The sequence below is a fragment of the Phyllobates terribilis genome, unplaced genomic scaffold, assembly GCF_046119375.1.
Source record: "Phyllobates terribilis strain yellow unplaced genomic scaffold, ASM4611937v1 Scaffold_19__1_contigs__length_20705806, whole genome shotgun sequence".
Taxonomy (NCBI): domain Eukaryota; kingdom Metazoa; phylum Chordata; class Amphibia; order Anura; family Dendrobatidae; genus Phyllobates; species Phyllobates terribilis.
In genome coordinates this window covers 19,668,033-19,694,256 of record NW_027362779.1, presented here as the reverse complement: position 1 = coordinate 19,694,256, position 26,224 = coordinate 19,668,033, and positions in this window count along the sequence as shown.

Sequence of the window (26,224 nt, the reverse complement as noted above, 5' to 3'; positions counted from 1 at the left end):
ATCAGCTTAGATGTTTCGTAGTCGCTCATACGCGGCTTTCTCGCCGGGATCAATGATTCCATCAAGTCCTAGAAAAGAAGAAGAAGAAGAAATGATATTAAGATCTAGAAGCTGCTGGAGAAAATCTCCAGATGCAGAAACGTCTCCTCCTATATTATGTCCCAGCTGATGTCACTGATCCGATAGGTGAGCAGAAACCTGCTGACGGATTCCCTATAATATAAACGCTATTATCTAATGCAATAGTGTCATCTCCTCTAATAATAGAGGCGCCCCCTGGTTATATGGGGGATAATACTGGACGGGTCATTCACACCCCGTGATCTGGTGATACACCGACATCTCCCTCTATAATACTTACACCGGCAGGTTCTTGGATCTCCGGGATCTCTAAGATTACACTGTCAGGATCCAACAGCTCAGTTGTTTCTAAAATAGTGATAAAATGATGAAGAAATAAAATGTATTAGAGGATATTAATCCTACAGACATAATACAGCAATATAATGGAGAAATGACTATTCTGTATGGAGGACTATGTGGGGCCCATTATTCTGTATGGAGGGCTATGTGGGGCCCCTTATTCTGTATGGAGGACTATGTGGGGCCCATTATTCTGTATGGAGGACTATGTGGGGCCATTATTCTGTATGGAGGACTATGTGGGGCCCATTATACTGTATGGAAGACTATGTGGGGCCATTATACTGTATAGAAGACTATGTGGTCCCATTATACTGTATGGAGGACTATGTGGGGCCATTATACTGTATGGAGCACTATGTGGAGCCCATTATTCTGTATGGAGGACTATGTGGTGCCCATTATACTGTATAGAGGACTATGTGGGGCCCATTATTCTGTATGGAGGACTATGTGGGGCCCATTATTCCGTATGGAGGACTATGTGGGCCCATTATTCTTTATGGAGGACTATGTGGGGCCATTATTCTGTATGGAGGACTATGTGTTGCCCATTATACTGTATGGAGGACTATGTGGGGCCTATTATTCTCTATGGAGGACTATGTGGGGCCCATAATACTTTATGGAGGACTAGGTCGGCCCATAATATTGTATGGAGGACTATGTGGGGCCTATTATTCTCTATGAAGGACTATGTGGGGCCCTTTATACTGTGTGGTGGACTATGTGGGGCCCATAATACTGTATGGAGGACTATGTGGGGCCCATTATTCTCTATGGAGGACTATGTGGGGCCCATTATTCTGTATGGAGCACTATGTGGGGCCCATTATACTGTATGGAGGACTATCTGGGGCCTATTATTCTCTATGGAGGACTATGTGGGGCCCTTTACACTCTACGGTGGACGATGTGGGGCCCATAATACTGTATGGAGGACTATGTGGGGCCCATTATTCTCTATGGAGGACTATGTGGGGCTCATTATTCTGTATGGAGGACTATGTGGGGCCCATTATTCTGTATGGAGGATTATGTGGGGTCAATTATCCTGTATGGAAGACTATGTGGGGCCATTATACTGTGTGGAGGACTGTGTGGGGCCATTATTCTGTATGGAGCACTATGTGGGGCCATTATTCCGTAAGGAGGACTGTGTGGGGCCATTATTCTTTATGGAGTATTATGTGGGGCCATTATTCTTTATGGAGTACTATGTGGGGCCATTATATTGTATGGAGGACTATGTGGGGCCATCATTCTGTATGGAGGACTATGTGAGGCCTATTATTCTGTACGGTGTAATATGTGGGGTCCATTATTCTGTATGGAGGACTATGTGGGGCCCATTATTCCGTATGGAGGACTATGTGGTGCCCATTATACTGTATGGAGTACTATGTGGTGCCCATTATACTGTGTGCCGGACTATGTGGGGCCCATTATTCTGCATGGAGGGCTATCTGGGACACATTATTCTGTATGGATGACTTTGTGGGACCCATTATTCTGTATGGAGGACTATCTGGGGCCCATTATTCTGCATGGAGGACTTTGTGGGGCCGATTATTCTGTTTGGAGGACTTTGTGGGTCCCATTATTCTGTATGGAGGACTATGTGGGGCATTATTCTGCATGGAGGACTATGTGGGGACCATTATTCTGTATGGAGGACTATGTGGGGCCCATTATTCTGCATGGAGCACTATGTGGGGCCAATTATTCTGCATGGAGCACTATGTGGGGCCCATTATTCTGCATGGAGGGCTATCTGGGGCACATTATTCTGTATGGATGACTTTGTGGGACCCATTATTCTGTATGGAGGACTATCTGGGGCCCATTATTCTGTATGGAGGACTTTGTGGGGCCGATTATTCTGTTTGGAGGACTTTGTGGGGCCCATTATTCTGTATGGAGGACTATGTGGGGCATTATTCTGTATGGAGGACTATGTGGGGCCCATTATTCTGTATGGAGGACTATGTGGGGCCCATTATTCTGCATGGAGCACTATGTGGGGCCCATTATTCTGCATGGAGGACTATGTGGGACCCATTATTCATTATGGAGGACTTTGTGGTACCCAGTATACTGATTGGCTCGTGACTTTTTCCAAGTTTTTCATTTTGGCTCTCTGTATGTTTGATTAGAGAGTGGAAAGAGTAAATGTGAAATGATCCCATGTTCTCTATAATATCCGGATTTTTCCTGTAGAAGGTTGTGTGATCGGCTCACCTGTAGTCAGATCGCTGCTCGGTCCCGGCTGACTCGTATTAGGGTCAGGGGTTTCTGGGGTCACATTTTGCTCATCTTCGGTGTCGCCTTCTGGTGTCTCCTGATTGATAGAATATATAGAATTAGCACGAGGAACCTTCCACTAAATCACCAAATCCACAAATCAGGAAGGACTGAACCTGCATTTACAGACACACCAACTGTAACTATACAGATCAAACGCCATCATGAGGACTTTTCTCAGATAAAATGGATTAAGATGAGGTAACATTGCAAAAACATTAATATGGATAATAGAGGGAGACAGAGGCGGAAATACAGACTTCCCACCACTGAGCTGTGACTACATCAGCAGAATACAGACTGCCATCAGCAGAGACAGGCGGCCATATTACCTCCTGTGCTTGCCAGGGGCTGACAGGGAGGCCGATAAGATCTAACACCAGATCTTCTGATATCTGACTGGTGATCTGGAGAAGATCAGAAAACAAGGACGTGTGATAGAGAAGATGATGGATCCTTACCGGGCGTTCCGATGAGCGGGCCGGACCTTCCAGTACACACAGGACTTTTTCGGCCAGTTCTTTAACAAAAGACAAATCTCTATATTGAGATCTTTTTTCAGCCTAAAAAGAAGAAAAGAAACACAAATGAAAAATCTCGAGATGAGAAAGATCACAATGAAGGCGGCCATTGTATCTGACATCTGCTCCTCTCTGCAGATACATTGACTACATATCTGGGGTCTTGTCCTGTCTTATATTGGAAGAAAGAAGAAGCTTCTATCCCACCGTTATTATCCATTATTGTGGAGAAGATTTGTGCGGAGCGTCCACCATTTACCTGCTGTGGAATGTCCTGATGTTCCATAGCGAGAAACTGCAAGTGCTCAGTCACTATGGAGCCAACAACGGCAGCCATGACCCTGTGTAGATTGTACACAGTGACTGTGAGCTCTGATGTCATAATGGCCGACCATCACTAGTGATGTCATCATGGAATCTTGTGATGGAATCTTATAGCGGCGGCTCTGCACAAATACATGCTGCCAAGCAATATTTAAAGTGTGTGGGGGCTCATGCTGTATATTGGGGGCTATGTGACGGCTCAGCTATTTATAGCGGGCTATGTGAGGGCTCATACTGTATATAGAGGGCTATGTGAGGGCTAGGCTGTATATAGTGAGCTATGTGAGGGCTCATACTCTAAATAGGATTCTGTGTGTGAGCTCATACTGTACATTGGTGCTATGTATGGGCTCTTACTGTATAAAGGGTGCTGTGTGTGGGCTCTTACTGTATATAGGGTATGTGTGTGGGCTCTTACTGTATGTAGGGGGATGCCAGCACACTTAATTCTGCTCAATAATAAGTGATACAGTTAATAATATAAAATATAATTCATATGTTAATATTGAGCAGAATTAATTTCAGCCTATTGGTTCAGCCTCCACAACAGTCACATTTCTCATGTGGCCCCTCAGTAATATTACTTTCCCACCCCTGCTCTATTATGTATAGCGCTCTGTTATGTGTAGTGCACCCGAGCACCTGCATGTTAATCGCGTGACTTATCACATGATCTATCAAAGGGAATTATGTGCCATGTCATGCGATACATCGGGTGCTGTGGCCCCACACCTCCTAAACTGCCCAGGGCCCTGGCTACTCTTAATCAGCCCCTGCTTCTATCCCACCATTATTATCCATTATTGAGAAGTTTTATGCGGAGCGTCCGCCACTTACCTGCTGTAGTAATGTCCTGATGTTCTGAGGTAAATCCGTCAGATACTCTGAGGTGAGATGACCTCGGTGGTATTTGGTCAGGCAGTCTCTTACGAGCTCCATCACCAGCCGGTGAGTGAAGCTGAGGACGCCATCGGGTGGTAGAAGCACAATCTCAGGGCGATTGGTGGTAAGAATCTCCCATAGAGCTTCTACCTGAAGATTGTCCAAAAGTAATTCAGCCATAGAAGCTGCAAGTGCGATCAGTCACTATATATAATAGCGAGAAACTGCAAGTGCGCTCAGTCACTATGGGATAGCGAAAAACTGCAAGTGCGATCAGTCACTATAGAATAGCGAGAAACTGCAAGTGCGATCAGTCACTATAGAATAGCGAGAAACTGCAAGTGCGCTCAGTCACTATGAAGCCAACAAAGGCAGCCGCGACCCTGTGTACATTGTATATATAGTGACTGTGAGCTGTGATGTCATAATGCCCGACCATGACCTGTGATGTCATCATGGAATCTTGTGATGGAATCTTCAAGGAATGGCTCTACACACATACATGCTGCCTAGCAATATGCTTTTTTGGCCGTACTGTTTTATTTCCAAATACAACACAACCAGGATAAGGGAATGTTCACACGTTGCGTTTTTGCAGCATTTTTTTCCACACCAAAAACCAGGTTGTACTCAGGAAAAACACTGCATACAATCCACACTTATTTGCTGTGTTTTTGCAGTGTTTATACTTGTGTTGTTTTTTTTTCATTCATTTGAATGGGTGAAAAATGCTGCAAAACCCCTGAAAGAATTAACATCCTGCAAATTTAAAATAAAAAAAGGAAAAAAACGCAGCATATGAATGAGACTTTAGAAATCTCATTCACTAAGCTGGTACTGTAAAACGCAATGTTTTAGCAGCAGAAAAATAACCCTGAAAAAAATGCCACTTGTGAACATTCCCCAAAGATATAATAGTCAATTTACGAAATTGGTTGGAGACTTTACTATTAACAACTGTGACAAATATTGAAGAATTAATGATAAGTGACCCAAGTGATCAATCATTTACGTCATTAATGGTGATGAGCGAGCACTAAAATGCTCGGGTGCTCGTTGCTCGGGTCGAGCACATTGGAATACTCGGGTGCTCGACCCGAGTAACGAGCCCATTGTAAGTCTATAGGAAACTCGAGCATTTTTCAGGCGGCTCCCCCCGGCGGTCTACAGAGGGCCTAAAAATTGCCCAAATCGATGGGAATAATGCTCAAATGACATGGTAACAGCATGGGGAAGACCCCTGGAAGCATCTATGACTCCCAGATCACTGCTGTCAACAACGTGGTCAGAGGTATTACGCCACTTTCACAGACTCACAATAAAACTTACAAAAACGAAACCAAAATGGATTTTCCTGGGAAATATGTTAAGGAACATCCTTTCCAGGGTAATGACTTGTATATAAGGCAAAATAAATAACCAAAAACAAAAATGCTCCTCCACACCTTGGGCTATGTTCACACGTAGCGTTTTTGATGCGTTTTTACACTTTTGCATTGCTTTTAACCAACACAAATGCATTCACCTGGGAATGTCATTTTAACATTTTACAACATTATCTGGCCATGTGGTGTGTGACACATCATCAGACACATGCATACAGTGCTGAAAAGACGTGGGAACAGCATGGGGAAGACCTCTGGAAGCATCTCTGACTCCCAGGTCACTGCCTAAAAGTGTGCCCATCATAAGAGATGCTTGGCGCATGCGAAGATGCCTCCCGCCATGCACCTGTCGTTGCAGACTTGCAACAATCACCGTCCACGTCCTTGTCCCACTGCAGCGTTCACTTGTCCCTTCTCCATTCCTTGGAATGCAAGCGCAAGTATGCAGGTAGCCACCCACCTACCCACCCACAGGCTGCAATACTATACTGCCAAATTTTTGACAGCTGCTTGCACTTGAAATGTAGCCTTTTAGGCTCGTGGAGGCGGAAGTTTTTCATAACCTCATGCCGGCGGCGGCTGGGTGTCCATACTCGGTCCCCAGCCGCCAATATATTTCCCAGTATCGCCTCTGCCTTCCACAAGCACGGGTCCCACAACATTACCCGTGCCCCCCCAGTGCACTTACTGGGAACGACCGCCTAACCAAACACATGTGGACAGGTGAATGTGGCCAGGGACGGTACGGAGCCAGTCCGCAACTTTTTTTTGCTGACAGTTGTATTTAGCTCGGTGAAAGGACTGGCATAGAGGGAAACCGTATCTACCCTGGGTGTCATTTCTCCCAGGAAGTCCTGTAATTGAGCTTGTTGCAGAAGCAATGGCAGCCCGTCCAACATCAACTCGCACTTGTCGGTGGTGCTTTGACACACACACATCTTTCTTTGCGCATTTAATTTCTTGAATACAGAGTTGGACAATGGCCTGATCTGTAATGCATTTTGAGAAATAACATGCATAAGCATGGCCGATCAACATTAAAAAAGCAGCCACAGAGTGTCCGGAAACCTTCCCCCACACTTTTATTAGCCAGGGCTGCTTTTCGGCAGGGTTGGACGGGCCCACCAGAGAGGGAAACCGTATCTACCCCGGCTGTCAGTTCTCCGTCACCAGGTTCCGCCCATTGTCACACACGACCATGCCTGGCTGTATGTTCAGCGGTGAGAGCCACAGATCAGGCTGCTGTGTTACAGCTTTCAACAACTCTGCAGCGCTGGGCGGTTTGTCACCTAAGCATTAAGCATGTTATCTTCAGCACAGACTGTTGCCGCTTGGCCAAGGCAGTGCTGCAGTTCTGTCAGCTTGTGACTGATGTGGTCATTACTGCTGGTACTTTTCTGTGGGAATTTTCTTGCCTCCTACCAGCCTGGTATATTTCCAGTAAACTATGGTACGACGCCATGGTATTAGCACTGCCCCAGTACCAGTAGCGAAGCCTTCCCCAATTTCCTTCTCAGGAATTTTATTTGGTAGACTGAGTGGCTGCCCAAATACATTTTCTCACAAAGGAGCTGAAGATAGCGTGGCAGTAGGTGCAAGTTTCTCCAGCCTGTTAGATATTAGAGGGTGAATGGCAGCATTGGATCAGTGGTTAGCACTGAAGACTTGTAGCGCTGGGATCCTGGGTTCAAATCCCAGCAAAGTCAACATCTGCAAGGACTTTGTATGTTCTCCCCGTGTTTGCGTGTGTTTCCTCCTCAGTAAAAAAGCAGCCATAGAGTGTCCGGGAACCTTCCCATACACTTTTCTTAGGACTGCTTTTCGGCAGGGTTGGACGGTCCCAGCAGAGAATCCTCTGGTGTGCCTTGGCTTCTACCTCAGGAGAGTTCATGATAGCGCTAACTTTGCAGCTGCTATGGGGCTCTTGAGCAGGTGAGAAAGGTCAGAATCAAATCCTCTGGTGGGCGCAATGTTTTTCAATCTGAAACAGCTTATCAGTGGGAGTTGTATTTCACCACAGCCATATTCTTTAGCTCGGTGAAAGGACTGGCATAGAGGGAAACCGTATCTACCCCGGCTGTCAGTTCTCCGTCACCAGATTCCACCCATTGTCACACACGACCATGCCTGGCTGTATGTTCAGCGGTGAGAGCCACAGATCAGGCTGCTGTGTTACAGCTTTCAACAACTCTGCAGAGCTGGGCGGTTTGTCACCTAAGCATTAAGCATGTTATCTTCAGCACAGCCTGTTGCCGTTTGGCCAAGGCAGTGCTGCAGTGCTGTCAGCTTGTGACTGATGTGGTCATTTCGGAGATGGAGGAGGAGGTGCAGGAGCTGAACAATGTGATTACATTGAGGTTAAATTGGTGACGCTGCTTTTTATACTAAAGAAATATCCTATTGTTTTGTTTACGTTATTTTTTAAGACAAATGCATTCACTGGGAAATGTCATTTTAACATTTTACAACCTTATCTGGCAATGTGGTGTGTGACACATCATCAGACACATCCTGTTTTATTTATGATGGAGGGACTCTGAAAGTCATAAAGCCTATTTTTATAGGGACATCAGATGGCCCTCACTATTCTTAAAAGGTCAGCAGTCTGCCCTAGCTATTGTTAGACAGCCATCAGCCGGTTATGCTTTGTTGTTCCCATTATTAACAAGTGGGTCTCCTATACTGTTATTGCGTATCCAGTGACTGCAAGGGCTGCCAAAAATTTGGACACAACCCAATACCCCTTTCAAGAGACATAGAGGAGGGTCTCAGTAAAAGAAATGTTCCCATTATAAAGGTGCAGGTCTCCTATAGTGGTAATGCCCATGCTGTGACTGCAAGGGCTGACCAATTTTAGGAAAAAGCCCACTAAGAATTTAAAGACACACAGAGCAGGGCCACAGTAACAAGGTACGACATGTTCCCATTAGAAAGGAGAGGGTCTGCTATACAGTTATAGGGTATGCAGTGAGTCCAACGGCTGAAAAATTTTAAGAAATACCCCACAAAGAATTTAAAGACACACAGAGCAGGGCCACAGTAACAAGGTACGAAATGTTCCCATTAGAAAGGAGAGGGTCTGCTATAAAGTTGTAGGGTATGCAGTGAGTCCAACGGCTGACCAATTTTAGGAAAAACCCCACTAAGAATTTAAAGACACACAGAGCAGGGCCACAGTAACAAGGTACGACATGATCCCATTAGAAAGGAGAGGGTTTGCTATACAGTTATAGGGTATGCAGTGAGTCCAACGGCTGACCAGTTTTAGGAAAAACCCCACTAAAAATTTAAAGACACACGGAGCAGGGCCACAGTAACAAGGTACGACATGTTCCCATTAGAAAGGAGAGGGTCTGCTATACAGTTATAAGGTATGCAGTGAGTCCAACGGCTGACCAATTTTAGGAAAAACCCCACTAAGAATTTAAAGACACACAGAGCAGGGCCACAATAATGACAATTTCCCATTAGAAAGGAGAGAGTCTCCCATAGTGTTGGCCTACGCAGTGAATGCAAGAGCTGCCAAAAATTTGGAGGCACTTCAATGCCCCTTGGAAGAGACGTGGAGGAGGGCCACATAAAAAATGTTCCCATTAGAAAGCAGCGGGCCTCCTATACTTGTAATGCCCATGCACTAAGTGTATGGGCTGACAAACATTTACCCCTGGGGGGTATACATGAACATACTGTATAAAAAAATTTTTTTACGGGCATCATAAACACCCTTTAAAAAAATTATGTGGGTGTTGCATCACGGACCACGGTCACCCTGGTGATATGGTGGTGGAGGATGAAGAGAAGGAGGAGGACAAGAGCAAATAGCCAAAATCAGTAAGTGTATACCCATGTGTGGGTGTAAAAAGGTGCATGGGAATACATCTCCCAAGAAAAGACACTGGATTGGAGTTTATGTTACGCTGCTATCATTTGGTGGTGATGAGAAGTCTGGCCCAATCCACCCCTTGTTCATTTTTATAAGAGTCAGCCTGTCAGCATTTTCAGTTGACAGGCAGATACGCTTATCAGTTATAATTCCACCAGCGGCACTAAAAACCCGCTCTGATAAAATGCTGGCGACAGGGCAGGCCAGGCCAGGACCTCCAAGTCATAGAGAGCCAGTTCATTCCACGTATCCAGCTTGGATGCCCAATAATTATAAGGCACAGAGGAATCACGGAGGACGTTGGTACGGTCGGCAAGGTACTCCCTCAGCATCTTCCCAAACTTTGCACTCCTTGTGATAGTACCCCGCGCTTCAGGGCCTGTGCGATGGGAGGGTCTGAGAAAACTCTCCCAGAACTTTGACAGTGTTCCGCTGCCTCTGCTGGATTGAAGTTGTGTCTCTCTCACCTGTACTCCTTGGTTGTCCAACAAAGTGTGCCCTCTGCCCCCAGCGTTTTCAGATGGGAATTTTCTTAATAGTTCCGCAACAAGGGCCTTCTGGTACTGCCCCATTTTTGTACACCTGTCTGCCTCAGGAATAACAGATATAAAGTTCTCCTTGTAGCGTGGGTCTAGAAGTGTCACCAACCAGTAATGACTGTCACCCAAAATTTTGAGAACGCGAGGGTCATGGGAAAGGCAGCGTAACATAAACTCAGCCATGCGTGCCAGACTACTAACAGGCAAGACTTCAGTGTCCTCACCAAGAGGATGACTGACCATGCTCTCCTCCTCCTCCTCTCTGTCCTCTGGCCATCCACGCTGAACAGACGGTATGACAGCTGTGCAGGTAGTACCATCTATAGTGCATGAAACTAGCTCCTGTCCTTCCTACTCCTCTTCCTCATTGTCACCCAATCTACGTTGGGATGAGATGAGGCTGGGCTGTGTGTAATCACCCTGTATGGTTCCTTGCTCCATCTCATCATGCTCTGCCTGCAATGCATCCTCTTTGATTGTGAGCAGAGAGCGTTTCAGAAGACAGAGAAGTGGGATGGTGACGCTAATTGTGATGTCATCGTCGCTCACCATCTTGGTGGAGTCCTCAAAGTTTTGGAGGATGGTACATATGTCTGACATCCATGTCCACTCCTGAGGTCTTATGTGTGGAGTCTGAACTGAATACCGACGGCCTTGTTGATGCTGGTAGTCAACAACTGCCCTCTTCTGCTCACAATTCCTTCCCAACATCTGCAGTGTAGAGTTCCAACGCGTGGGGACATCACACAGCAGTCTGTGAGCCGGTAGCTGCAAACGTTGCTGAAGCACTGCAAGGGCGGCGGAAGCTGTAGCTGACTTTCTAAAATGGGCACACTGGTGGCGTACTTTAACAAGCAGATCTGGCAGCTCCGGGTAGGATTTGAGAAACCGCTGAACCACGAGGTTAAGCACATGGGCCAGGCATGGTACGTGTGTGAGCTCGCCTCGCCTCAGAGCCGCCACCAGGTTCCGGCCATTGTCACACATGACCATGCCTGGCTGAAGATTCAGCGGTGTGAGCCACAGATCTGCCTGCTCTTTCAGAGCTGTCCACAACTCTTCAGCATTGTGGGTCTTTTCACCCAAGCATATTAGCTTCAGCACAGCCTGTTGCAGCTTGGCCGAGGCAGTGCTGCAGTGCTTCCAGCTTGTGACTGATGTGGTCATTTCGGAGATGGAGGCTGAAGAGGAGGAGGAGGCTAAGGAGGATGAGGTGCAGAAGCTGTAGACCGTGGGGGCAACGCTGATTGACCTAGGGCCCGCAATCCTTGGCGTCGGTAGGACGTGTTCCGTCCCAAGGTCCGACTGGGTCCTGGCTTCCACTATGTTAACCCAGTGTGCCACCAGCGAGATGTACCGTCCCTGCCCACAAGCACTTGTGGATGATATGCATCTCCTGCTTTAACAGACACAAGAGAGGACAAATCTTGCCAAGTAGCTGAGTATGTCTTCTGAATAGCCAAAACTGCACGGTAGAAAGGCATGGGTTGTTTCTCTGGGTCTGGCAATTGGTTGCAGAGTGTCATGGCTTGAGTCGGTGTGAATTTTACATACATGATAGGTTCTGGTTTGCCAAGAGCAGGTGGTGGTATGATAGGCTTAAGGGTTAAATTAGATGGTGGTCTAGGTAGGCTTGGCAGCAACTTTTCTTCATCCACATCATTTTTAATTGGTACTGGTGTGATGGGAGTCACATGTGTTTGACAAGCATCTTTCATTGCCCTTGCAGTGTCAGTCTGTTTACTGACTAGACATATCTCGGTTAGATGGCAAGAAGGCTTAGAGGCCTCTTCTATCACTGTCTGTACTAGCTCCCTTGCACATGCTCTGACTGGGTATCCAAAGATACCGGAGCTAATTAAAGGAAGTGCTATAGTCTTAATGCCAGCAGTCTTGTTTGCAATGTCTAATGCTGCGTGTACAGTCTGGCACAAGAGCCGTGCACTATTATCTGGATAGGAAGGGTCATAGATGGGCCCCACTGCATGAATAATAGTGTTACAGGGTAAATCGCCTGATTCGGTAACTGTGACCATTGCTGGCTGGAAAGGACCATGTCGTCATACAATATTATCACTTTCCCTTTGAATACTGTCTCCCCCTGCCATGACAATATCTCTAGCCAGGCCACCCCTGTGCTGCAGGTGGCTATTGGTAGCATTCACTATAGCATCCACCCGCTGAGTGACCATGTTCCCTACACCCACAGAGATTAGTACCCCAGCCCCTGTCTGACACTGGGCAATCATTTTCTCAAAAATAGGATCCCAGTCCTCTGGGGGGCCCGACACAAAGCTGCCATTATCCACATGTTGATATGATGGGGCAACAGATGGAGCCCCTTCACCTGAATGAGGGACAGGTGATGTAAGAGCTGGGAACATTGGTGTCGGAGGTGGGGAAGATGCTGAGGTAGATTGCTGAGGTGGGGTGTAATATTGTCCTTGCATAGTCACAACCGGATATATAGAAACTGGTGGAGAAACTAATTGGGCATTAGGCTTTGGAATATCTGTCGTCTCATTGTTATCAGGCCTTCCGGGTGGAGTAAGATGGCCGCCACAGAAAGTACCTGTGGGTGGGACTTCCTTTGAGTCATGCATTCCAAAGGTGGGAGGGCACCTGGGTGGTGTGTCTGTCCAAGAGCAGTCAAGAGAAGGCGCTGTGGCTACAAAGTCAGTGGGGAGGGGGGATGGTCTATGAACTCCACAATGTAAACCATTGTCCCCAGAGTCTAAAGTTTGCACATCACTCCTAGAACATGTCCACCCCCTGAGGCCATTATAAGGTGGTGGCTCAACAGTTTTCAAAGCAACATTAAAAACATGGTTCTTAACATACATGTAATATACATCATCATTATCATCTGTTCTCTCTTCCTCTTCCCATCCCTCTTTTGCTATGTCATTTGCCATAGCCACAGATAATAAACCTGTTTCCTCTAGTTAACCCTTTTTTTTTTTTTTTTTTTTTTTTAAAGCTATTTTCCACAGCCCCCGCTGAAGTCTTCCCCTCCTATTCATTCCTACAATGTCCATTAACTGTTTAACCCTAGCAACATACTTATCCCCTTCCCTGTCAGCTACCAGTGTTTGAGCCGTATAGCTGTTATTCGACACCAACTTTCTTTGTGAACAGTCTCAAGAATTTATGCATGGCTGAGGAACGTTGACACAATACAAACAGAAAGACGGACCAGACAAAGTGAATTCTTGTGTCAGTATGACTCAATGAAACAGAATAATCTCCTTATTAATAACCGCAGATACTAGCTGGCCAGCCTAGCTTCTGTTTCCTACCCTCGTGCGTTCTATCTTCCAAGAACAGGATGTTTTTTTAGGGAGCGATACAGAACTGCAAAACTTTCTGTTTTTTTTTTAAACCTTCCTCACATCATCCCCCCTACGTTCTCTCAAGAACAGGAGGTATATGGAAATGCAATGTGGGATTCCATCCAGGAGAATACTCCGTTCACAAGTCACACACGACAGCTCATCCACTAAGTCAGTCTCAAACACAAACAAATTAGAATAAGCAAAGGTTACAGTGGATTGGAATGTGAGTGGGTTTCGATAACACCAGCAGGGTCACCCCTATCCCCACTTAAGGATTACCACAACAGACCGACTCGTGCCCTCTGCTAATCTATGAACGACTGGAAACACAAGCAAGTCTGTAATTACAGTGTAATTAACTAGAGTTACCGTGTAAGGGGGGTGATCAGGCCCATCCAGTCATCCACGATCCACAGCTGGACACCTTCATTCGGTCTGCCCTGGTGTGGTGCCCGTGTGGTGCCCCAGTTGGGCGCCAATTGTGGAAGTGAGGTTCAAAGGACCCCAACCCTTTGCTTATCCCTTGCCAAATTAAATTATTCAAGTGTATACGTGAAGCTTTGATATCGGACAGACAGAGTCAGATACTGAACTTCTCTTGAAGAGAAATGGCGCAGGAAAGATGTGTTTATTATTCCAGCATAACATATATATGTTCAGTATGGAGGAAACTCCCAATAGGGTGTTGCCCTGAGGCAATTGAGCAATCACAGTGGTCTCTGGCCCATGGTATAGATAAGTCTCATTATCTTGTCCTATGGGGTTAAATGTTTCCTCCCCAGATATTCTCCTCATTCCTCAGGATATTCTCTTGGGAGGTGTCATGTTGAATCCTTTGTCTCGTCTCCTTCTTGTAAACAATTTGAAAGTCCACCTCTATAACCAGCTCCAACTAATCCTTTCAGGATATTTATATAGTGACACACGAGTACAGATATCTGATATATATATATATCAAGGTTTTCATAATATATATTAAAGTGAGGGTATATATGACTAAATGATATCCAATATAACAGATATATGCAAAACAAGATTCATAACATATAACAGAATATAAGTATAGATATTTAGTATACATCAGAGTTTCATATAATGTTTTTTAGTAGATTTTAGAATCTTATCTTTAACACACTTATCCACGTCTCCATGGTTAGGTGGACTTTACCGGTAACTGCATTGTTGAGAGCACGGCTAATGTTTTGGGACACGTGCTTGTGTAATGCGGGGACGGCACACCGGGAGAAATAGTGGTGGCTGGGGACCGAGTACCGAGGGTCGGCCGCCGCCATCAGGATGCGGAATGCTTCCGCCTCCACGAGCCTAAAAGGCAACATTTCGAGCACAAGCAGTCGTGAAATGTGAGAATTTAGCAGTGTGGCCTGTGGGGCGTTGGCTGCATTTTCGCGCTTGCATTCCAAGGACTGGGGTATGGACAACTGAACGCTGCGCTGGGACAAGGACATGGACTTGCTTCCTGATGCTGCTACTTGAGAGTGTGCAACGACAGGTGCAGGGCAGGAGGCATCTTCACATGCACTATGGACAGGGGATTGGCTTGCATGCACAACAGCGGAAGAAGCAATGGTGCCACCCGCAGACACTGTTCCTGGACCCTGGGGTTCGGCCCACAAAGTCGGGTGCTTTGCTGCCATGTGCCTGATCATGCTGGTGGCGCTCAGGCTGGTCGTTTTGCCACAACTGCTGATGCTGGCCTGGCAGGTGGTGCAAATGGCCTTTTTGGGGTTATCGGCAGAGTCTTTAAAAAACAACCAGACTCGGGAAGACCTAACAGTTGTACTGGCAACTTCCTTCGTGTTGGTGTTACGGGGAACGGTAGCCTGCCTTCTGTCTGCGGCCACCACACTGCTTCTTCCTGCCTGTTGGGGTGCTCTGCTCCCCTCCCCCTGTGTGCTGCTGTGCTCTCTCTGAATGTCCTCCTGCCAGGTTGGGTCAGTTACTATATCATCCACCACCTCGTCTTCCACTTCCGCACCCTGGTCCTCCTCCTGACTTTCTGGCAATTGTGTCTCATCATCGTCCATCTCTTGTGACACTTTCCCACCGTCGCCTTGGTGTGACCGTGGCTGCTCAAATACTGTATTTGGGCATCGCTACACGCGATCTCCTCTTGCCCCGCTTCAAATGGACAGGGCGAGAGGCCCGAATCTATAAATGGAAAAGTGAACAGCTCTTCAGAGTGTCCAAGTGTGGGATCAGTTGTCTCTGGGTACTCAGCATGGTGGGAGGAAGGAGGATCAGGGTGAGGAATATGCTGTCCAGACTCACGGCTACTGAGACTTGACCGTGTGGAAGACAGGGTGGTGGTGGTGGTGGCTAAGTGACTGGAAGCATTATCCGCTATCCAACCAACAACCTTTTGACACTGCTCTGGGTTCAATAGTGGTGTGCTGCGGTCCCCTAGTAATTGGGACAGGAAGGTCAGGCGAGAAGATGTGGGTGTTTGTTGTGGCACAATTTTGGCTTGCCCACGGCCTTGTCCTCGGCCTCTGCATGCACCATTACCATCACGTCCAGTTCCCCGTCCCTTGCCACGTGCCTTGCCCATTTTAAATGGAGGACAGTATCTTCCATGCTCACTACAAATGACTGAGTTTGGACTGAACTTATATGTGATCCGTGTGATGGAGAAAACAAAGTTTTAAATACCTGGCCTGTAGGTAAGTAGTTTGAACAGCAAACTGCTGTGAATTGCTTCACTGACACACTAAAGGAAATTTTTAATGGAGGCCAGAAATGGCAGTATTTTCTGACAACGTATATGTGATCCGTTTGACGGAGAAAACACAGTTTTTAATAGCCGAATTTCTAGAGCTCTAATATGGAAAGGACCTGGCTGTATTCTGCCGTGCCAACAAGCAAAAAAAAACCCGTGTTCTCTGGATTGCTTTTTAAGCAAATAATGAGGATTAAGATCCAAAGAAAAGTATTCCTGGCCCCTGAGACCTGGGCCTTTGTATAGAAATATCTAACAGCATCAGAAGGCAGAAATGGAATGGAGACTCTTGTGCTATATGTACTGCAGTCTGCTATATACACCGTCTGCCTATACACCCTGCCTGCCTGATATCTCTGCAGATGAATTAGTCCTCAGAAGGACTGTTTGTTAAGACGGATATGTGTAATGTACGGTTTTTCTCCCTACACTACCTAATACACAATCAAATCTCTCCCTATCGCAGCAGCAGCTCTCCCTACACTGCCTGATTCCGAAGGGACTGTGACGAACATGGCGGCGCCAGGTCTGATATAGACCTGATGACACTGTGCGACCAGCCAATCACTGTAATGCCCACAACCAACATGGCTATTGCATTACAGTGCATGGCAGGCAATCCCTGCATGTTCATTGGCTCTCTAAAGAGCGCCAAACATGCAGGGAGGGGACCCGAGTTCCCCCCCGAGCAACCCGAAAATACTCGGCGAGCACTGAGCATCTCGAGCAGTGAGATGCTCGGGCGAGCACCGAGCAGTAGCGAGCATGCTCGCTCATCACTATTTACTACCTTATTTGGCCATGTGGTGTGTGACACATCATCAGACACATGCATACATTGCTGAAAAGACATGGGAACAGCATGGGGAAGACCCCTGGAAGCATCTCTGACTTCCAGGTCACTGCCTAACACTGTGGTCATCAGACTTGATCCTATATTACTGCGGTAATAATACAGACATTTTTGTCAACGTGACAAATATTAAACTCCATTTAAAATGGGCAAGATGTGTGGCAAGGGACGGGGAAGTGGATGTTATGGTGATTGTGCACGCAGAGGCCGAGGCCGTGGGCAAGATGAAACTGTGCCTGCTGAGGGAGCACAACAAACACCCTCATCATGTCGAACTACCTTCCTGTCCCAATTTCTAGGGGGCCGCGGAACACCACTATTGAAGCCAGAGCTGTGAGAAAAGGTTTTTGGTTGGATAGCAGATAATGCTTCCAGTCACTTTGCCACCACCACCCTGTCTTCCACATTTTTGTTCAAGATTATTGTAATTGTTTTTGCAATGTATACCCCTTTTTCACATCTAAAGCGCCATGGAATAAATGGCGAAAAAGTAACAATAATAATGTGGTCCAGTCTCATTAGCCGTGAGTCTGGACCACATTATTATTGTTACTTTTTCGCCATTTATTCCATGGCGCTTTAGATGTGAAAAAGGGGTATACATTGCAAAAACAATTACAATAATCTTGAACAAAAATGTGACAGTGACTGGTACAGGAGAGGAGAGGACCCTGCCAGCGAGGGCTCATAGTTTACAAGGGATGGATGAGGATACAGTAGGTGAGGACACAGCTGATCGTGCAACGGTGTGGTGGAGCGAGGGTTCCTGCAGGTTGTACGCTTGTCGGAAGAGGTGGGTGTTCAGCTTCCTTTTAAAAGTTTCAACAGTAGGTGAGAGTCAGAAATGGTGGGGTAGAGAGTTCCAGAGTTGGGGGGATGCACGGGAGAAATCTTGTATGCTATTGTGGGAAGAGGAGATAAGAGGGTAGAGAAGGTGATCTTGTGAGGATCGGAGGTTGCGTGCAGGTAAGTACTGGGAGACTAGGTCACAGATGTATGGAGGAGAAAGGTTGTGAATGGCTTTGCATGCCAAGGTTAGGGTTTTGAACTGGAGACAGTGAAGGGATTGACAGAGAGGAGAGGCCAGGGAATAGCGGGGGGATAGGTGGATTAGTCTGGCAACAGAGTTTAGGATATATTGGAGAAATGCGAGAGTGTTAGAAGGGAGGCCACAGAGCAGGAGGTTGCAGTCATCGAGACGGGAGATGATGAGGGCGTGCACTAGTGTTTTTGTAGATTCGTGGTTGAGGAATGTGCGGATCCAGGAGATTTTTTTACTTAAGTCGGCATCTTCCTCACCCTCTTTCCTCCCACCATTCCGAGTGCCCTGAGACAACTGATCCCATACTTGGACTCTCCGAAGAGCTGTTTTGTTCATATTTCCATTTATAGATTCTGGCCTCTCGCTCGGTCCGCACGGAAGTGGAAAGAGCTTGGATATGTGGTTTGAAGGAGAGATTAGAGTCCAGGGTTACCCCAAGAGCTGTTCACTTTTCCATTGATAGATTCGGGCCCCTCGGACGGCCAGTTTCAAGCAGGGCAACAGAAGATCGCATGTAGCGATTTGAGCAGCATTGGTCACCCGAAGGTGACTGTGGGAAACTGCAATTACTGTTGAAAAGATGGTTGATGATTAGACACAAGGGACAGAAAGTCAGGAGGAGGACCAGGGTGCGGAAGTGGAAGACGAAGCGGTGGACAATGAAGTCACTGATCCGACCTGGCAAGGGGACATGCAGAGCGAGGACAGCAGCATACAGGGGGAGGGAGGCGTAGCACCACAATAGGCAGGAACAAGCAGTGTGGTGGCCACAGACACAAGGCGGGCAACTGCTCCGCGGAACACCAACATGACGGAAGTTGCCAGTTCAACTGTTAGGTCTTTCCAAGTCTGGTTCTTTTTTAAAGACTGTTTAGATAACCCCAAAAAGGCCATTTGCAACATCTGCCAGGCCACCATCAGCAAGAGCACCAAAACTACCAGCCTGACCACCACCAGCATGCTCAGGCGCATGACAGCAAAGGACCTGACTAGCTGGGCCGAATGCCAAGGTCCAGAAACAGTGTCTGTGGGTGACACCACTGCCTCTTCCGCTGTTGTGCGTGCACTCCAATCCTTTTCCATGGTGCATGTGAAGATGCCTCCCACCCTGTACCTGTCATTGCAGACTTGCAACCATCACCGTCCACGTCTTGTCCCTTTGCAGCGTTCAGTTGTCCCTACCCCAGTCCCTGGAATGCAAGCGCAAGTATATAGCCAGTCGCTCACCCACCCACCCACAGGCTGCAATACTATACTGCCAAATTTTTGACAGCTGCTTGTGACTCGCCCCCTGAGCCGTGGGGCACTCGGATCCGGGCAATTAGGGAAACGGTGGGAGTAGTAGTGGCAACCCGGTTCCGTGGCTCCGGGTGGTCAGGCCAGTGGTAGTCCGTTATGTGCTGATGTTTATGTCCGACTACGCCACCCGTGGATTGCGGTTATTAGGAACCGCCGCTGCATGCAGACCGCTGGGGCTGATGAGGTGTGCAGCTAGGGTAGTGTGACTCCCCACGGGAAGAGTGCGGCCCCAAGGCAGTATAGTGGATGGTGGGAGTGATGGTAGTGAGAGTCCCAGTGCTGATAGTGCTGGAGGAGCAAGGAGCACACAGACAACAGGTTGCAGTCCAGGGTCTTTACTAAAACAGGTAAACTGACCCACAAACAGTCCCAGCTAGGAGGGGACCTGGATGTCTGAGAGCAACGGGGAAATTGGCCCTGGTCAGGGTGAGGGTGTAGGCCTACCGTGCTTTCTGCGCTCCTTCTGGCTATCTCCTCGTTATAGGGTAACTGCCCACATTTCCGAGCTTTCCGTGTATTCTCGCCTGTATGGCCTGCGACGTGGGTTCCTTTCTGCTCCCAGCCTTGTACGGCTTTACTGGTCCCTTCGGTTGTGGCAGGGCCTCCAGGCTTCTTAGGCCAAGGAATATACAGTCCCCTGCGGACTGGTTATCTGCTGGAGGATGTAGAATCCTCCCAGCCTCAGACACCAAAGTCTGGTAAATTAAGTCCTTTATCTGCCAGGACAGGCTCTCTTCGCCTCTTGTCTCTGGCTTGTGGCTCTCGTCCTGCCACACTTCCTCTTAGGTGCAATACAACTGTCTGTCCCTGCTCTGCTCTGGGACACGTCTCATTGCTGAGACAGGCCATCAAGTTCTCCCTAACCCTGCCCCCAGCACCAGCTTTTCTGGGGCAGCCTGCTCCCCCTACTGGCCTGAGACAGGAGGCATTGCATGCTAATGTTCCCCTGACTAGAGAACCTCCCCCTTGCTCTCAGACACAGCTTTATTTACACTTGTGGCATCCAGGCCAGGGTGACACATTCCCCCCTAGTGAAATTTAGTACTCCGGGACTAAACAATAAACAAAGACAATATTCATAACAATAAAACATTAATAGACAGACGACGCACAAATTGAGTTCTTAAGGTCACAGTGTGGTCTGTGACCGGGTGTCCATATCACCAGCACAACGGGGAGCCTTAACCAGGTGGGAGTCTGTCCTACCCCAAGTCCTTCACAGTCTTAGTTCATTCCTGGGTTAGGCTCCGAACGCAGTCCATACAAGGTCCCGGTTATAAAAAGTCCATAACCTTTGAGTCCTTACGGTAGCTGCAAGAAACTGAAACACAGAATTACCAAACAAGCATGTAACTTGGCAAACAATTCAACATTTGGCAACAGGGTCATTTACAATTTTAGCGCGCTCTATATTCTCCAGCGAGCGGGTATCTGCCCCTTTGTGCTCCTGGTTGACCTACGTAGCCCACTGTCTGGTGGTGGACCAACCTGGCTTTCCCCACTAGCGTTAGGGGTACAGCTACCAGCTGGGTGTACAGGTAGGGCAGGCAGCTATCTGCGAGTCCTTTGGCTTACCGCAGGCATGGCAGGCTCACTGTCAGCAGAGGGTTGACTCTCCTGGGCTGCTGGTACAGGCTCTTCTGCCCTGGAACTGCTTGCTCCTCTTCACCTTCCGGCTCTGGTGTTGGTTGTTGCTGTGCCGGTTGCAGGAAATGCAGGACGGGTACCACTATGGCATCATTTATGCGAGTCCAGGACTGAGGGAACCCTCCGAGAACGGTGCTGATCATTTCTTCCTTGTCCTCTGCGGGTTCAAGGTCACTCTGATCCTCTTCTGCACTACGGAGTTGCTCGGGGCACCTTTTGAGGTGGTCTCTGGAGACGACACTAGTGGTTTCTCCTCCGTCCTTGGTGATTACGCACACCTTTGGGTTGTCGTGGTCAGACTGCAGTACGGTGTAGGGTTCCCTTTCCCACTGGTCGTCCAACTTATGTAGCCTTCTTTTTCGCTTTAGGACTTGCTCACCAGGTTCTAGGGGACCAGCAGGGGCGTGTTGATTGAAGAGTTTTTCTTGCCTCTCTCTCACCTGGGCCAGGCTCTTCTCCACACTCTCCTGTACCTTCTTGTACTGCAGTTGCCTTTCCGTATCCCAGTCCGCATCCGGGGAGGTGTCCTCAGGTATTAGGACTCCCATCTCCAGGTCTACGGGCAGCTTACCTGGTCTAGCTCGCATCAGGTAAGCCGGGGTGCAGTTTGTAGCATTCACCGGGATATTGTTGTATAGGTCTATTAGGTCCGGCAGTTTTTCTGGCCACAGGCTGCGTTCCTCCAGGGGCAACGTCTTCAGGAGATCAATGACCATATTGTTCATCTTCTCACACATCCCGTTGGTTTGTGGATGGTAAGGCGTTGTCCGAATCTTCTTACAGCCATAGAGGTTGCAGAACTCCTGGAAGATTTCAGCCTCGAACGCTGGACCCTGGTCTGTCAGGACCTGTTCCGGATACCCGTGTGGATGGCAGAAATATTGCTGGAAGGCTCTGGCCGCTGTTTGGGCTGTCAAGTCCTTTACCGGGACCACCACTAGAAAACGGGAATAGTGGTCCACGATTGTCAGGGCATAGATGTATCCAGACCGGCTTGGAGCCAATTTGACGTGGTCCAGAGCTACCAGCTCAAGAGGCTGCGTGGTGACGATGGGCCTCAAGGGTGTCTTCTGGCTGGTGCGGTCCTTCCTCCTCAGGTGACAAGGGCCACAATCTCTGCACCACTTTTCTACAGCTCCTCTCATGCCGACCCAAAAGAACCTTCCTCTTAGCAGGAACTCCAATTTCTTCCATCCGAAGTGTCCCGCTCTGTCATGGTAAGCCCCCAGGACCATGGCTGCATCCCGTCTTGGGACCACGACTTGCCAGGTCAGCTCGTACGTCCGGTGGTTAACAATCCTTCTGCACAACTTGCCTTCGTAGAGGAACAGCTTGCTCTTCTCCTTCCATAGCTGCTTGGCTTCCTCTGGGGCATCTGGATCTAAGCGGGCGTCTTCCCGGGTCAGCAGATCTTTCACCAGGCGGACTGCAGGGTCACTATCTTGGGTCTCGGCCCAGCTGTGGTGAGGTAGGGGATTGATTATCACAGTGGTTAGATCCTCCTCCTTCACGCGGTGAGAGTATTGAGCGGCTCCATACCGGTGAAACGCGGGGAGTTCTACCTCCTCCAGCTCTTCTGGGTCTTCGTCACCTTCAGGTAAGTGAGGCATCCTTGATAGGGCGTCCGCGTTGGCATTGGTTTTGCCTGCCCGGTACTTGATCACGAAGTCATAGTTTGAGAGACGGGCCATCCACCGCTGTTCTAGGGCACCCAGTCTTGCATTGTCCAGGTGTGTCAACGGGTTGTTGTCCGTGTACACGGTGAACTTCGCGGAGGCCAGGTAATGCTTGAAGCGTTCCGTCACGGCCCATACCACCGCCAAGAATTCTAGCTTGAAGGAGCTGTAATTCTCCGGGTTCCTCTCGGTGGGCCTCAGCTTCCGGCTGGCGTACGCGATCACCCTTTCTCTGCCCTGTTGGTTTTGGGACAGTACGGCTCCCAGTCCCACATTACTGGCATCTGTGTGGAGAATGAAAGGCTGGCCATAATCAGGGTAGGCCAAGATCTCGTCCCCTGTGAGGGCCATCTTTAGCTGGCGGAAGGACTCCTCTTCCGGTTTATCCCACTTGAAGGGCGGCTTTTGGCTCCTGGACTTAGACTGTCCGATCAGGAGGTCCTACATAGGAGCTGCCATCTTGGTGAACCCGGGGATGAACCTTCGGTAGTAGCCTACCAATCCGAGAAACTGTCTCACCTCTTTGATGTTCGAGGGTCTTGACCAGCTCTTGATTGCCGTGACCTTGTCAGGGTCGGGGGCCACTCCTTCCGCGCTTACCACGTGCCCTAGGTACTGGACCTTTGGTTTCAACAGGTGACACTTCAATGGTTTCACCTTCAGGCCGTAGCCTGCCAGGGCTTCGAACACCTCGGCCAGGTGCTTTAGGTGGTCCTCGTAGGTCTTCGAATAGACGATCACGTCGTCCAGGTAAAGGAGAACCGTCTCGAAGTTTCGGTGCCCTAGACAGCATTCCATCAACCGCTGGAAGGTCCCTGGTGCGTTGCAGAGCCCGAAAGGCATACAGTTGAACTCACTCAGTCCCATCGGGGTGGTGAAGGCGGTCTTCTCCTTGTCAGCCTCTGCCACAGGAACCTGCCAGTACCCGCTAGTAAGGTCCAAAGTAGAAAAGAAGTTAGCTGATTTTAGTGCGGCTAAAGACTCCTCTATTCTAGGCAACGGGTATGCGTCTTTGTGGGTGATACGGTTGATTTGTCTATAGTCTACACACATTCTCATGGTGCCGTCTTTCTTTTTGACCAGAACCAAGGGGGCTGCCCAGGGGCTACAGCTGTCTCTAATGACCCCAGCTTCTTTCATCTCTCTTAGCATGCCCTTTGCGTTCTGATAATGTGCAGGGGGTACAGGTCTGTGCCTCTCTTTTATTGGTGGGTGGCTCCCTGTGGGGATGTGGTGTTCTATCCCTTTTACTCTGCCGAAGTCTAGCGGGTGCTTACTAAAGACTCTCTCGTACTCCTGTACCACCCGGTAGACTCCTTGTTTTTGGTGCAGGGGAGTGGAGTCAGCACCCACATTGAGTTTCTGGCACCAGTCCTCCTTTTGTTTCTGGTAGCCATTACCCTCCGCCTGAGGAGATGGAGGCAAGGGTTCCACGGCCCTGATAGCTTTGTGTTCGACAACAAACAGTTTGGCGAGTGTAGCGTACCTGGGTAAGTGTACCTCCCTCTCCCCAATGTTGAGGATGCGGACGGGCACCCTCCCATGACGGACATCAACCACCCCCCGGGCTGTCAAAATGGTGGGCCTGCTGTCTGAGTACACGGGTTCTACCATGGCTTGGTAGTCTCTACCTCTCAACCCGATTGCAGTCCGACACCAGATCATCATTTCACTTTTGGGAGGCATGGAAATGGGGAATGGGTCACTCAGTCTTACGCTACCGATCTCACCACCAGACAGTTCTACCTGCTGCCGTCTCATCAGGGCTTTTATCTCCTTGTTGAGGACTCTCTGTTGGCTGGAACTAGCATTCACCGCCACCTGTTGTAAGATTACAATTACCTCTGAAAGACAATTTTCAATTACGTTAGTACCCACAGTTATTTTAGGGTGACTTTCACGACGGTCAATGTCCACAATAATTACTCCCTGTGCCGGCAGTTCAACTTTACCAATTTTAATGGTCATCTCCTTGAACCCCATCTGCGGCACGGGTAAGCCATTACTAGCGATGATGCTCAAGTTACTGTCTGGATACCGTGTGATATCAGCATCAGTCCAATACTGCTTAAAAAGTACATAAGGGATAGTGGTTACTTGCGACCCAGTATCCAGCAAGGCGCTCATGGGGATACCGTCCAGCACCACGGGTAAAACCGGGCGCCCCCCAACGTACTTATCACGCCAATTATAAGGGCCTGGTGATCTTATGCCTGGGGGTTGGCCCTCTGCCCCAGGTTGGACCCGTTTAAATTACAGTACCTGGAAATGTGTCCGGGCTGGTTGCATCGACGGCAAATGGGCTGTCCATCCTCTGCGTAGCGGTCTGTGGGCCTCCCTCGGAACGACGGGATCCTCCTCTGTCGACGCCACGGGACATCCTCCGGACTTGAAGCCAGCTCGATGGGTCTTGACGGGTCCACTTGCAACGCCTGGACGGTCCTGGTCAATGCCGCGACACTCCTGGTCAGCTCCTGGACTTGGTGGTGCAGGTCTTTCGACGGGGCTTGGTTCAGGGCCTGTGCATCAGCCTCCACGGAGTCCATAGAGGAGGGCGCCGCCTCCTGGTGGTAGGTGAGAGCAGGGCACCGGGGGTTTATAGCGCCACTAGTTGCAGATTCACGGAGCACCCTTATGGCCCTGTCCTTAAATTGGGCAAAGGTCAGGTCGGGGTTCTGAAAGAACATGAGGCGCAGTTGGGCCCTGTGGGTGCTAGACAGCAGACCTTCTATGAATTGTTCTGTTAGCAGCTTATCCGTTTCCTGCACACTGCCAGGGTCAGTTTGTTGAATAGCCCTCAAGGCTTCCTGCAGATTTAGGGCATAGTCTCTGATGCTGTCCTGTGCCCGCTGCTTACATCCATAGAACCTCATTTTAATCTCAGCGGAGGTACGTGTGTCAAAGGTACCCCGCAGCCGGGCCAGAATACCCTTCACAGTCCTTTTCTCCTCAGTGGGCCATGATTTTACCTCCCTTTGGGCTGCGCCAGTTAACTGCCCTGTCAATATGCTGACCTTCTGTTCCTCTGTCAGGGGGTAAACGTGGAACAAACTGTATAGCCTTTCCTTGAAGTCAGTTAGGGCATGGGGCTCCCCTGAGTATTTGGGCAGCCAGGCCGCTCCAGGGATGTAGGGCAGGGAAAAGGGCATCAGCGCTGCTGCAGCTGCTTTGGTGGTAGTGGGGGCCTCTGTGTCCGACATCTTCCTCCCCCCTAGTCAAGCGTGGCCTACCTTCCGACGATCCTCTTCTGTAGGCCGCGGCTCCGCTGCTGCTGCTATGGACGAGGACCTGGCGTCGCGTCCTGATGACGTCAGCGTCGCTCTCTCTCCCTTCCAGGACCTTGCGCAGCGTCGGTGCGTGGGGCGGAGCTTCGG